The 12,318-nt window shown below is 40.2% G+C and overlaps 2 pseudogenes; one reads left to right on the top strand and one right to left on the bottom strand.

Moving 5' to 3' along the window:
* Positions 1–235: 235 nt before the first annotated feature.
* LOC125889125 (putative nuclease HARBI1) lies at positions 236–2,591 on the top strand (annotated as a pseudogene).
* Positions 2,592–5,875: 3,284 nt separating this feature from the next.
* LOC125889062 (ADP-ribose glycohydrolase MACROD2-like) lies at positions 5,876–7,964 on the bottom strand (annotated as a pseudogene).
* Between the last annotated feature and the right edge of the window lie 4,354 nt (positions 7,965–12,318).

Genomic DNA, 12,318 nt, shown 5'->3' with positions numbered 1-12,318 from the left:
TTCCCCACAGAGCGTGTAAAAAGTACCAACAAAGAGCTGAACGGACTGCCGGTAAGAACGCTTTTTATTTTTATTTGTGGATGCAAGGTACCTGAGTCGTGTACTACGAAGCGAGATTAATGGGTTAGCGAGCTCTGTTGAGTCTAAAGCCAGGGTTTTCAGTGTCACGAAGGTGGCTCTCTTTCAGCCAGGCTAAATCACCATGGTAATTTATGCTAAGCTCATAACCTGGTCGGGAGCAGGTTATGTTCTGAGTTTCGGATCAAATCGGCCATAAAAGCGCCACCCCTTTCACTGTTAAACCCCTTCAAACTCCACTAATCATGGCATCGCCGTTCGTAGACGCACCGGTGGACCTGGGTGCGAGGATTATAAGAGGATCACTCCGGAGGGAGAGAGTCTTCCGTGAGCGCACGGACCCGCTGGCATTCCCTGATGATATGCTCCATGAGCGATATAGATTTTCAGCTGAGGGCATACGGTACATATGCGCGCTGGTTGATGCAGACATCAGGAATGCCACAAAGAGAAGCTGTGCGCTCACGGTTGGACAGACAGTGTGTGTGGCACTACGTTTTTTCGCCACGGGGACCTACATGCATTCAGTCGGTGAAGCTGAAAATCTCAGCAAGAACACAGTCTGCCGCGCTATACGCAAAGTTGTTCTTGCTCTCACTGAGAGACTGAATATGTTTGTGGTGTTCCCCAGCCATTTGCGCACATTAACTGTGAAAGAATCGTTCTACAAAATAGCCGGTAGTATACATTACTATTTCCCTATTCTAAGCTGTATGATGTTCACTCGCGTGAAATGTAATATATAGATGACATTCCTTAATAGGATTCCCCAGGGTCCTAGGTGCAATTGATTGCACCCACGTCCCCATCACAGGGCCCTTGGGTGAACATGAAGGTGATTTTGTCAACAGGAAATCCTTTCACAGTATCAATGTCCAGGTAAATTATTTGGTATCATTTTTGTGTGGTGACTGGTGGCACATATGTACATTGCATGCAGGTATATTAATTGTGTTGCACAGTAGTATGCATATGTATCAGAAATATTCACCCGTAGCACATTTTATTATAGTTCTTCATCACACTTAATAAGCCTTTTGAGTCTCCTTTAAAAAGAACTCACTAGTTCCCTTTTCAGTGCTGTCATTGTGAAATTAACCTGAAATGCATGTTGCAGATGACTTGTGACCACCAACTCATGGTCACAAGTGTTGAGGCAAGGTGGCCCGGATCCGTCCACGACTCCAGAATCTTCAGAGAGTCATTGCTGGGTCACCAGTTTGAGCAAGGTACAGCAGATATTCCAGAGACAGTCAATTCTTGATTGTCAGCAATGATGACGTGATTTCCTCTCACTTTATTAACAGGGCTCTTTGATGGACTGCTCGTGGGGGACAGGGGCTATCCCCTCACAAAGTATTTGATGACCCCCTATCCTGACCCTGACACTCCATCTCAGAGTCGCTTCAATGCGGCTCTGAGTAAGTGCAGGTCAGGATAGAGATGACATTTGGGGTCATCAAATCCAGATTCAACTGCCTGCGCGGCCTGAGGGTGTCCCCAGAGCGGGCATGTGAGACAATCACTGCCTGTGTCGTGCTGCACAATATAGCAACCATTAGAAAAGAGAGAACACCCCATGTGCCACTCATGGCACCAGATGTCGTTGACCCCATCACCCTGGACCAACCGTCTGGTGTGGCAATCAGACAAGCAATCACCAACCAGTTTTTCACCTAACACCAACCACAGCAATAAGCACAATCAATCACCCACTTGCTGAATGTTCCATCTATTCATTTAATTGTCTTTGCATGTGCTGGGGAGAGAGAGAGAGAGAGTGTCATGAGTTTACAATGTCAGTTGTGCCTAACTAAAATATTTTAAACTGCAGTTCACAACAATACCTTGCTCTTCATCTCCAGGATGCCAATTTCTAATTTGAGCTTTTTTATTTCCAGTTCTTTTTTTTCATTATCAAGTTCCAGGTTCCTCTTGTAGAGGGCTCGGATGGTATCTGCTCCTACCTGTATGAGCAGTTTAGTTTAAAGACCTTCAGCAGCAGAGATGACTAATGTTTTCAGTCATGTTGGTGTCGGACTGTGTTCATGATTCACTTAGCATGGTGCTCACTTTTCTAGAAATGATAAAACCCTTACATTTTGCTTTTTAGCTTGCCTCGAGGTGGAGGCCGTAGGCTGAGGGGACTGATGGAGATCTTCCTCTCCCTGTGAAATAAGTGGGCAACAAAGCTTGGTTACATGATTAAAGGAGAAATTCGAGAATTAAGTGATAAAGGTATATTTACCCCTAAAGGCCTCTCTGAGTACACAGTGTGTCCTCGTCATCTATCTCCACCTGAACAACAATTGGAGAGCACTGCATGATGTGAATTCTGCACAGCAAACCTGACTGAGAGTGCTTGACAAATTGCCATGATATTTACCACTGGGGAGGGGTCACAAGGGACATGTGGCGGTGGCTCCATTAACACCATTGTGTCTCCTTCAACTAGAAATTAGACGTAGACAGATATTGTTATAGATATTTTCACATCTCAAAGCCACACAAAACAGGCATTGAGTTCTTTACACCAAAGGCTCCATACATACCCTGGACATACAGGTGATGCTGGGAGCTGCTGGCACAGGGGTCAGATTTTATGCCCCCCTCTATGCCCTCCATGATGGGCCTCCTCATTGTTTGCGAGGGCCAGCTCCTCTGACGCGGTGTACTGCGGAGGAGCTGGCCCCCCTCCTGTCTTCCGCATTTCATTTTTTTTTCTGTTCGCTGAGGACAGTATTGCAACTTTAAAATTTGACACAGTATATTAACCACACACTGTGGAGAACACAATGAAGCGGTTACATACCACTCTGAATGATGTTTTTATGCTTGGTGCGGATTTGCTGCCACGTCCGCCTGACGGTGTTGGTACCACAGCTGAGGAATAATGTATTCATTAATCTATTGGTATTTATCACAGATGATAATCACTCATGACATTATTTCACTTTGCAGTGGCCACAGATTAAACTGATTTTAACGTCTCCTGAATTTTGGACAGTGTCAGACTGAATGCACATCATATTAAACATGCATCTGATATTTGAGACTGACAATGTCCAGCAGTGAGAATTAACAACAGGTTCTTAGAATTAAGTGTTATCTTACGCATTGACGCGGTCAGCAATTTTCTGCCAGCATTCCTCTCTGGCTTTATTTGCTGACACCGTGTTGCTTTTAGCGGTTATTATTGTCTTATATTTTTCATATCCCTGTATGATCTCCACCTGCTCCTCCTGACTGAAATACGCAGCTCGCGCTCTATCCATTTTGTGCGGACGTTGAGTCAAATGACGCTCCAAACGCCCCCTTTTTATGTGAACACGCACAAAGCCTTAAGAAGAGAGCCGTGGTTAACAAATCAAGTTGATAACCGCCGTCGTGATACCAATTATCTTTGATTGCGGCTTTAGGCTTTGTCGATCCTGAACATGCAAAGAAAGCCTGGCTCTGTTGAGCTTCCTTCGTAGTACAGCCCTCTGAGATGTGGGTGAGGTTGTTTGTAGCGCCCGGTGCTTTGTGTAAATGTTGGCTGGTGAGGAAGAGTTGTTGTAACTTGTTTGGTCGGATAAATATTGCAGCGGTCTGCTTAATCCCAATTTAAAGTGTTTGATGTGCAGACATAACTGTGCTGGATCATTGGCTGCTAGTGTGGGCATAGGATAAACGGGTCATTTTTTTTTCTACCTGCAGACAGCATGTTTAAGGCTGCTAAAACAGTGATTCACTGCTAAAATAATAATTTTATAGTGGATATGGGATGTAAATGTGTGTCTAAACCTGGGGGGAAATTGCTGGTTGATTAGTTATTTATTAATTTGTATGTTGGGTCTAGTAAAATGCTTAATTCATTGTTTCCATGGTTAAAAAAAATGTATTTTATATATTTTGATGCATTTACATTGAAATAATTCACTTAAGTCTGTTTTAACTTAAAGGGAAGAAGCTCATCTATTTTCATGCACTTGGTTAATGGTTAATGTGAAAGGGTTTTGATAATTGATAATTATTAATTGGTATATTAATTATGGGTTTGATAATTATTTGATTTGTTAGAACCTGGTTTTACAAAATGGTAATCGTGGTGTTTTGTCTTTTAAGGTTTTTCACCTGCTGAGGGAAAAAGGCTGTAAAAAAGAAACTTTTCCTTCTTCTGCACTATTCTGGGCAAAAACCAAAGGAAAAAGAAAAAGAAAAAAAGGAACAATGGCCTGGTCTTTGAGTGGATTCCAGCTTTTAATGTTCAGCGTTGGTACACCCCTTCAAGTGTGGGGTTAACACAGCAAGCAAGCAAAACACTTGACAGTTACTCCTCTCCATCTGACTCTCCCCCAGTCATTCTTGCCATGGACGATCATTCTCATCCTCATGTAATCCCTATGGAAAACACATGGTGTTATCAAAATACATGCAATATCGATATCGACATCAAAGTCAGGTTTAAAAAATAATTAACTTCAAATCAATAAAACAAGTAACTCTGACTGACTGTGCTGTTGTGACCTCTGTTTTATACAATTAATAGCAACATTTTCACTAAACTAAGGAGCAGTATATGAGACCAGATGCTAATGCCTTCTTTCAAAATTTCTCAGGAATTTGTTGATTGTTCTATGTACACTGGTTGTTTCAGAAAAAAAAAAAGAAAAACAAAAGAAAGAAAAAGTAAGCTAAACCTTTATGAAAAAAAATGATGACCTACCGTATTCTTTTTGCAGCATGTGCAGACTGAACTTGCTCTGATTTATTAGCCACAGGATCCAACAAAAATACTGCGCTTATGGCAGGTAATACATACTAAAAAGAAGATTAATGTTATTTCAAAACAACATAATAAATATATACATAACACAAGAGGATTTCAGATCACCAGTGAACTAACATTCACTGACCAGTAACTTCCAGTGTACTCCACCAACATTTACAAAAGCAAGTATGGCTTCATAGTTGTTGAAGTCAGTCTGTAATGGAAATAATAATAAATTAAATAATTGTCAATAATAGATTTGGCTTTTTGAGGTCTGGACAGGATGAAGGAATGAAAACAAGCATTACCCCCCGCAAGCTGTGTTGTCTAACTCTTTCTCCTTCTCCAAAGAGTATCACACCAGCTGTGTAATGGTTCAGTAAAAAAATGGTCTTTCCAAGGTTGAGCTGTTTGGCATACAGATGGAAGAGACCCTCCATAACCTAATATGGAAGAAGACAGAAGAAATACAACTTTCAAACCTTGGAATACTTACTCCAATAAAGTCAGCATAACAACTTCATGTGTGATATTTGATTGCAAAGTGGGTAATGTTCAAACCACCAAATACCTCGCCTGTCAGCCATCGGTGAGGTCTCAGTGAACAGAGTTCACTGTGGTGTATGAGAAAACTGGAACCTGACTGGTTGGCAGATGGTATCACTGCAACTACCGCTTCTGTGTCCTTCTTTTTCCACAGTGAATTTAGCTGAAAAAAATTACAATTTCTTAGCTCTTCATATAATCCCATTAATATAAATAAAACTGATGACAAATTAAATAAAACTCCATATAATCAATAATCTCAAATGTTGTAAATTTTACATTAAAGTCCATTAATTTCTATAAAACTATTAAACAGGCTGTATCAAGATAAAACCATTCGAAAGAATTAACAATAAACACCTGTAATACGATAACATCCGCAGGTACTGTACCTATCACTAAATACATATACAAAATATATGCAGGAATGAAATGCTCATCGATCACTGAGTGATGCAATTTTTGTTGGATATGCATTCATATGTGAGAATACTCTTATCAGTACTGAAGTACCTGCTGTTCTTCATCTGTCATCATTTTACTCTTCAGCATTTTCTCTGAGACTGTGGCTTCTGAAGTTGGTGATACTATTATCTCCAGATAGGCTCTTTCCATTTCTTTCACCGATGGCTCATCATTGTTCACAAGGTGAACCATAAGATGTGGGGTTTTGAGCTTCTTCTGATCATGAAGCTCCTTTATAGTGGACACTATCGTGTCTGCACACAGTCCCTAGGGAAAATTGAATATGCCAGAGCTTATTGCTGGAATAGCAACGGACTGAATATGAAGATCGCTCACTTTATGCAGGATGCTCTCTATGGTCTTTTTTTAAGTCCCCTTGGCTTTGGAGAGCATGGTTGGGGATGGATTAGTTTTGACCTGTGGGCCGACTGCATGAATTAAATATTTACATGGTAAATTACCAGCACTTGTGACCACTGCCTGGCCAGGTTTCAATTTGCCACACTTGAGAATATGCTGGTCACTCTCTTCAACAATCTCTGGCCCTCCAGCTTCAACTAAAGCCAGTGCAAGCCCCCCAGAATGACGCAGGCTCTTATTCGCCGCGTTGACAACTGCATCCACGTTGAATGTTGTTAAATCTGCCTTCCACACACATACTGTGAGGTCTTCTGAGACTGTAACTGACAACCTCTTGTCTTGGTTGGGGTCCAGCATGGGTGGTGGTGGATCCTCCAGCAGAGTGTCAATCTCTGTTTTGTTGGTCGGTTCTGTATCAAACTGTACAGTACATGTTATGTATCAGGTTAGGTTCATCCATGGATTAATATAGTAAAACTATGCAGATACATTATTACGTCCCATTATGTAATACTAAGAAAACACACCTTTGTTGGCACATGTCCTGGCGAGGGCTGCTGTTCATCTGCATCATTGAACACTGATGTTGACCGTTGGGGAGACTTGAGCTGTGATGAACATGAGACCGGGAATTGCATGAAATGCATACATCCCCCGGTATATCATATGTGCATTACTTACTGTATGTACATTTATTGATTATTAAAAGCAAAGGAGTTGTACGCCTTGTTATTATAAGTTATTAAACAATAAGTTGAGACAGTGTGTGTTGATGAGTGTGTCATTGGTGTTTCTGACCTTTTCCTGTACCTCAGTCTGGTTTGATGTCTTCTTCTTTAAAACCTGATAATCAAAATGTTACACTGAATCCTCATTTATATTTCATGTAACCACATAGTATGATACATAGCTGATGGTGATCACTAACAACATCTTGTCTTTACCTTCTGCTTTTTAGGTTTCTCAAAATCAAAAGGCTTCTTCACTGGTGTGACATATACACCTCTCTTCCCCTGCTTCCTCTGTTTCCACCTTTCAACATCTACCCTGTGGGTCTTGTCACAAAAAACAGAGAGATGTATGATTATTACTTAAGCAAGTTATGAATTTCGGATGTCCATTTTGGATTGTGGATACATGACAAGACTAATAAATTTTGTGAAGCACTGACTGATTGCAATTTGTTGACAACTTTTTTTTTTTTTACTTTAATCTGCAGTTGTTTTGGTCAAGTCTTATGATTCATTGTGGTCTGTAATAGGAAGTATTATTCAATATGAAAAAGCTATAACGTTCTGTGCTTTCATATAGTGACAAAGACAGTGTATTATTGATTAACAACATTGAATGAAAGTACTTGTTTAGAAAGTAATGTATGAGAGGTATTTTTAAATATGACATACTCTTCAGTACATAAATTCTACAACAACAAAACAGCTTCTATTCTCTGAAACCAACATTTAGTAATTCTGATAACAAATGGAAAAACTATGAAATAATACACCAGCTACGTTTTTCTTTTTTCCCTATTTCTGCATTGAAGACCATCACAACCGACTATATATAGCATTAAATCAAGTACATTATTTGATCATATTATGGTCCATAAAATAAATACCTTGGTCTTGATTTTTAGGGAGTCCTGGTACTCTCTCAGAAGAGCTTCATGCATCACCTTGTAGGTGTGCACAAAGTCATCTAATCTGGTCAGCCTCTTATGCTGAAAACGGATCTTTTTGAGATCCCACTGGCTCTTCTCCATAATCCCCTGGGTCTTGTTGTCTTGGGTGTAATTCTGTTAAAGACATGTTGAATTTAACATTGAGTCACGTTAGTATTAAATTTGTTGAATTATAATAAATAAATAAATAAATAGTAAATAGTTCTTTTATCACAGTTTATGGTTGTCTGTTAAGTAAGGGATAATGTAGAGTGAGCAGGTTGTTATAGAGAAATAAACCCCAACAGGATGGATAGAACCCCGACGCGAAGCTTTTTACACAGCTTACTAGTGAAATAAATAATGTGAGACAAATTTTTGGTTAAAATGCGATCTTGCCTCTGAAAAAACTGCCCACAGCGGTTGACCAAGCCGAAAGCTGATAAGCGGTGAGTCTATGGAAACCTTTATTTATAAGTCACATTAAACTGGACATTACCACCGACAGTGAAATGAGAAATGAGGAGGAATGGGACTTCTTTGGTGTTGCTGAAAGTAAAGTCTGTGTTTTTCTCGTGCTGTTGCCCCATGTGACAAAACTATGAACACATTTTTTTATAATTAGAAGTCATCGTAATTACCATACACAGCTTTACGAGAGCGATCTGCTACTGTTGCCTGAATTTGAGGACAGGAAATTCTCTTTTCAGCTATTAGTCATGAATGAAGGGTTTCAATCTCTCTTCTTTTTTTCTGAAGCAGTAGCATGGATCTATCCATTAGCAGTAGCCTGGCCAATCAGAGCAGCGTCCCTAGCAATGGTCTTTTATACAGAAGAAACAGACCTTAGAATGTAATGATTGACCAGTGATTGATCAGAATACAACATTTAACAGAGCCATGTAATAATACACATTAACCCTTGCATTTACCTGTGTCAAGTTCTGGGCAGCTCTGTTGTATTTTTTTGAGAGCACCTCATAAACAGGACCTGTCCCATGCCGTCCAAGGTCTCCTGCAATATAAGGACATGACTTTAATAATTTGAAATACAATCTTAAAATTTATACATACATATAGAGGAGGCACCTGACTTACCAAGTTAAAGTCCTGACCACAGAACTGACTGAGGCAGAAAGTACTTCAGAAGCTTGGGGATAAAGGTGGAACAGTAGTACCCATTTGGCTCTCCCTGTGTGTCCAGTGGTGCCTGCTGGATGACTTCCTTGAAATGCTGGTCAAACGGTGTTGTGCTTGATTCAACCTGTGAGAGACACAATTATATTCATGTCACACGTGTTATTTGTTCATGTATTGTGGTATCTGGAGACAGCACCAGTCATTCCTAAGAACATCATGTTTCTGTGCTCCATGCAATTGTGTATAAGTTGACTGCATGGCTTGCAATGTCAATGCATCAATATTTCACCCTAACCCAAACAACGAATAGTCCATTCAACATCTATGAAAGAAAAAAACACAAGTAACTTCTTCCAAACACACATGGCCAAAGACCTAAATGATCCACAACTCAACACAGAAAAACTGAACAGGTAAATTTTAAATTCCCAACAGGATAACCTACCACAAAGTCTTCCTCTGTAATGTCAGTGTCATTAATGACTGGCTGCGCAGTTGAGGTGAGGAGTGCTTGAAGGTTTTGAAAATGTTTTTCAACATTTTCATCACTCGCTGGACTGGAGAACACCACTGTAGCACTCACTACAACCTCATCAAGCTCTTTGAGCGTAGTAGCCTGAGTCATCAGCCCGAGCACATGCATACACAGGAGATAGTGTTTTCCAGCACTGTGGGAAGATTTTTATAAATAAATATCAATATTGCCAATACTGCACCATAATGATAATAATTAAAACTAAATCATATTAAGTAGAAGGCATCACTAACTGTTTTTTGCAGAGGTCCTTGGCATTTTTCATGAAGTGACTCAGACATCGATGTAGGATGGGAAGATCAGTTGTATTATCCTTTCCTTGTCCTGTCACGATGTGATAGTACTGTGTAAGGAGCTCTGTGAGACTCAGGCCACACAAGTTTTGTGCAATGGACTGCATTAAAACTGCTGAGCCATCACATATGTACATCACAGGTCTTTTTCGAATTTTGGTCCCATGAAGTTTCACACAGTCTGTGATGAAGGACCCTAAAAAGTACGATACTGATGCTGTTGTATGTTCTGCGGTCACAAATGTAGCTACAGGCACTGGGAAGCAGCCTTTCAGGGGATGTCTTACTACAAGTTCATAAATGTAAAATGGTGAACTCTCTCCTTTGGCCTTCTTTACTATGCTGCCTGTTGCATCCAAATATACTATGTCACTTTTTGACCGTTGATGGAAGAGATGGATTGTCTTCTTGGACCAGAGCATCACTCCTTTTGGCTGAAGAATAATTTTTTGTATCAGCTTGTCCTCTGTCTCTTTTTCTTGCTCGGACATCAGTTGCATGCTGATCATCTCATTGCTGTGCAGCCTCTTTTTTTTCCTTTCTGAGTAGCTGATGGTTTTCAAAACTCCTGGGACTGGCACCTCATCCCTGCATCCAGATTTGAAAACATCCTCCTCCAACTTCATTAAGCTCTCTAGATGGAGGCGCCTTGGAAGCTGTGAGCTTAGCTTCTCTGCAATTTTCTGTCGGTCATCTGCTCTAATTGGCCTTCTCTTGAGCACGTCCGATCTGTGCCGCACCATTTCCCCCTTGAAAAAGACCTGAGCCTTGAGTGAGGAATCACTCTCCACTTTGACGTCCACCTGGACACCACACTCCTTGAAAAGGCATGTTCCAGAGCAGGTAAACACAGGGCAGTTTTTCTTCGATCCTATTGTTCTGACACTGTGCCGCTTGAATGCAAAAGAGCAGAATGGGTGCACGCTTCTTATGCCTTTTGCAATTACATTAGTCCAGTGTAAAGTTTTGAATTGCCTTTTTTGTTGTTTTCGTCGGAGTTTAGTCCAATCAGTGCGTGAAATAAAAAAAAAACATGGCTCATCGGGCAACTTATGAGTGAAGAAGTGGTGTCTTTTAGCATTCTTTTTTGATGATGTAGTGGAGGCACTGCTGGTATTCTGAAAACAAGTAAGAAAAAATTAACAAATTGTTTCATAAAGCACTCTAAATACAATAAAAGCATTTGAAGCAGTCACTTTAAATTGTTTTCAAAAATAAAGCTTGTTTACAAAAAAACACATATAAGTACATTTTTGTGATTGTCAAATCCATGGTTCAACTGCACACTACAAACTACATAATAAAAAGAAAGGACAATTATTTTCAAATAATTAAAAAAACCTGTAATAAGTTTGTAACGTGTGAATCCACAATAATCACTTGCAAGTTGGTATTCTAAATAAAAAAAGCTAATCACTACATTTGAAAGCTGTTAATCTATAATGTATATCTTAAAGGGAATAAAGTTAATGTACCTTCTGTTACTTCAAGTATTTACTTTTTTACTAAACACATATTTTCAAATTGTTTAAATTTTACCTCTTCACTGTCATCCGTTGAGGAGTGCTGAAAGTCATTGCCTTTGCTGACTTCCAGCAGGGACACAGAGCTGGCCGAGTCAGACCCTGGGCCATTTTTGGAATCGGCACTGCTCACCTCAGTTTCCCGGCTAGATGACCCTAAATTGGTTTCATGCGTTGCCTCTGTTACTAACTCTTCCACCAGAGGCACAGCGCTGGATGATTCTGTTTCATGTGACTGTATGTTATATGGTTCATTGTCATCCTGTGTGTTTTCCCTTTCTTTTTCAATTGCCAATTTGGTCTGGCCTAAGTTCGCCTGTACACACTCTTCCTCATCCTCTTCCTCATCCTTGTCTTTATCTGTTCTGTCAGACGTCTCAAGGTTTTCTTTCCCGCTGACATCTCCTCCTACACATAAATATTTTCAAAAAGTCATTAATCAAATTCTACAGTTGGATATACCTTTGATCTTTACAATGAGACAAAAAAAACATAAACATCATTCAACTGTTTGATAAAACAACCATGGTGAAATATTTAACAATTCACTGTATTGAAGACTGAAGCCCTTATATAGTCATAATCCTCAGCTTCCTCTTGAGCCATTTTGTGTTCATTTTACAATCATTTTTGATATGTTGATATTTTTCTGTTTTTTTGTCTTCTGATTTCCAAACCATCTAACTGCTAGGTCGGATGGGTATTTATTTCAATCAGCTCTATATATATATATATTTTTGGGCTTTTCATGCCTCTATTAGATAGTGCAGCTGAAGAGTAGACAGGAGGGGGGGCAGAGAGAGAGGGGACGTCACGCAGCAAAGGGCCGAGGCCGGGAATCAAACCAGCAGCCGCTGCAGAGGACCGACAGCCCCCACACATGGGGCGGACGCCCCACCAACCGAGCCAAACCACCGCCCCTATAATTGCTTTTCAATGGTAGCCTACCTTTAAGCACCTCTGTC

The sequence above is a fragment of the Epinephelus fuscoguttatus genome, linkage group LG5, assembly GCF_011397635.1.
Source record: "Epinephelus fuscoguttatus linkage group LG5, E.fuscoguttatus.final_Chr_v1".
NCBI classification, from domain to species: Eukaryota; Metazoa; Chordata; class Actinopteri; order Perciformes; family Serranidae; genus Epinephelus; species Epinephelus fuscoguttatus.
The sequence above is the reverse complement of the archived record's forward strand: the minus strand, read 5'-3'. Positions and strand labels throughout refer to the sequence as shown.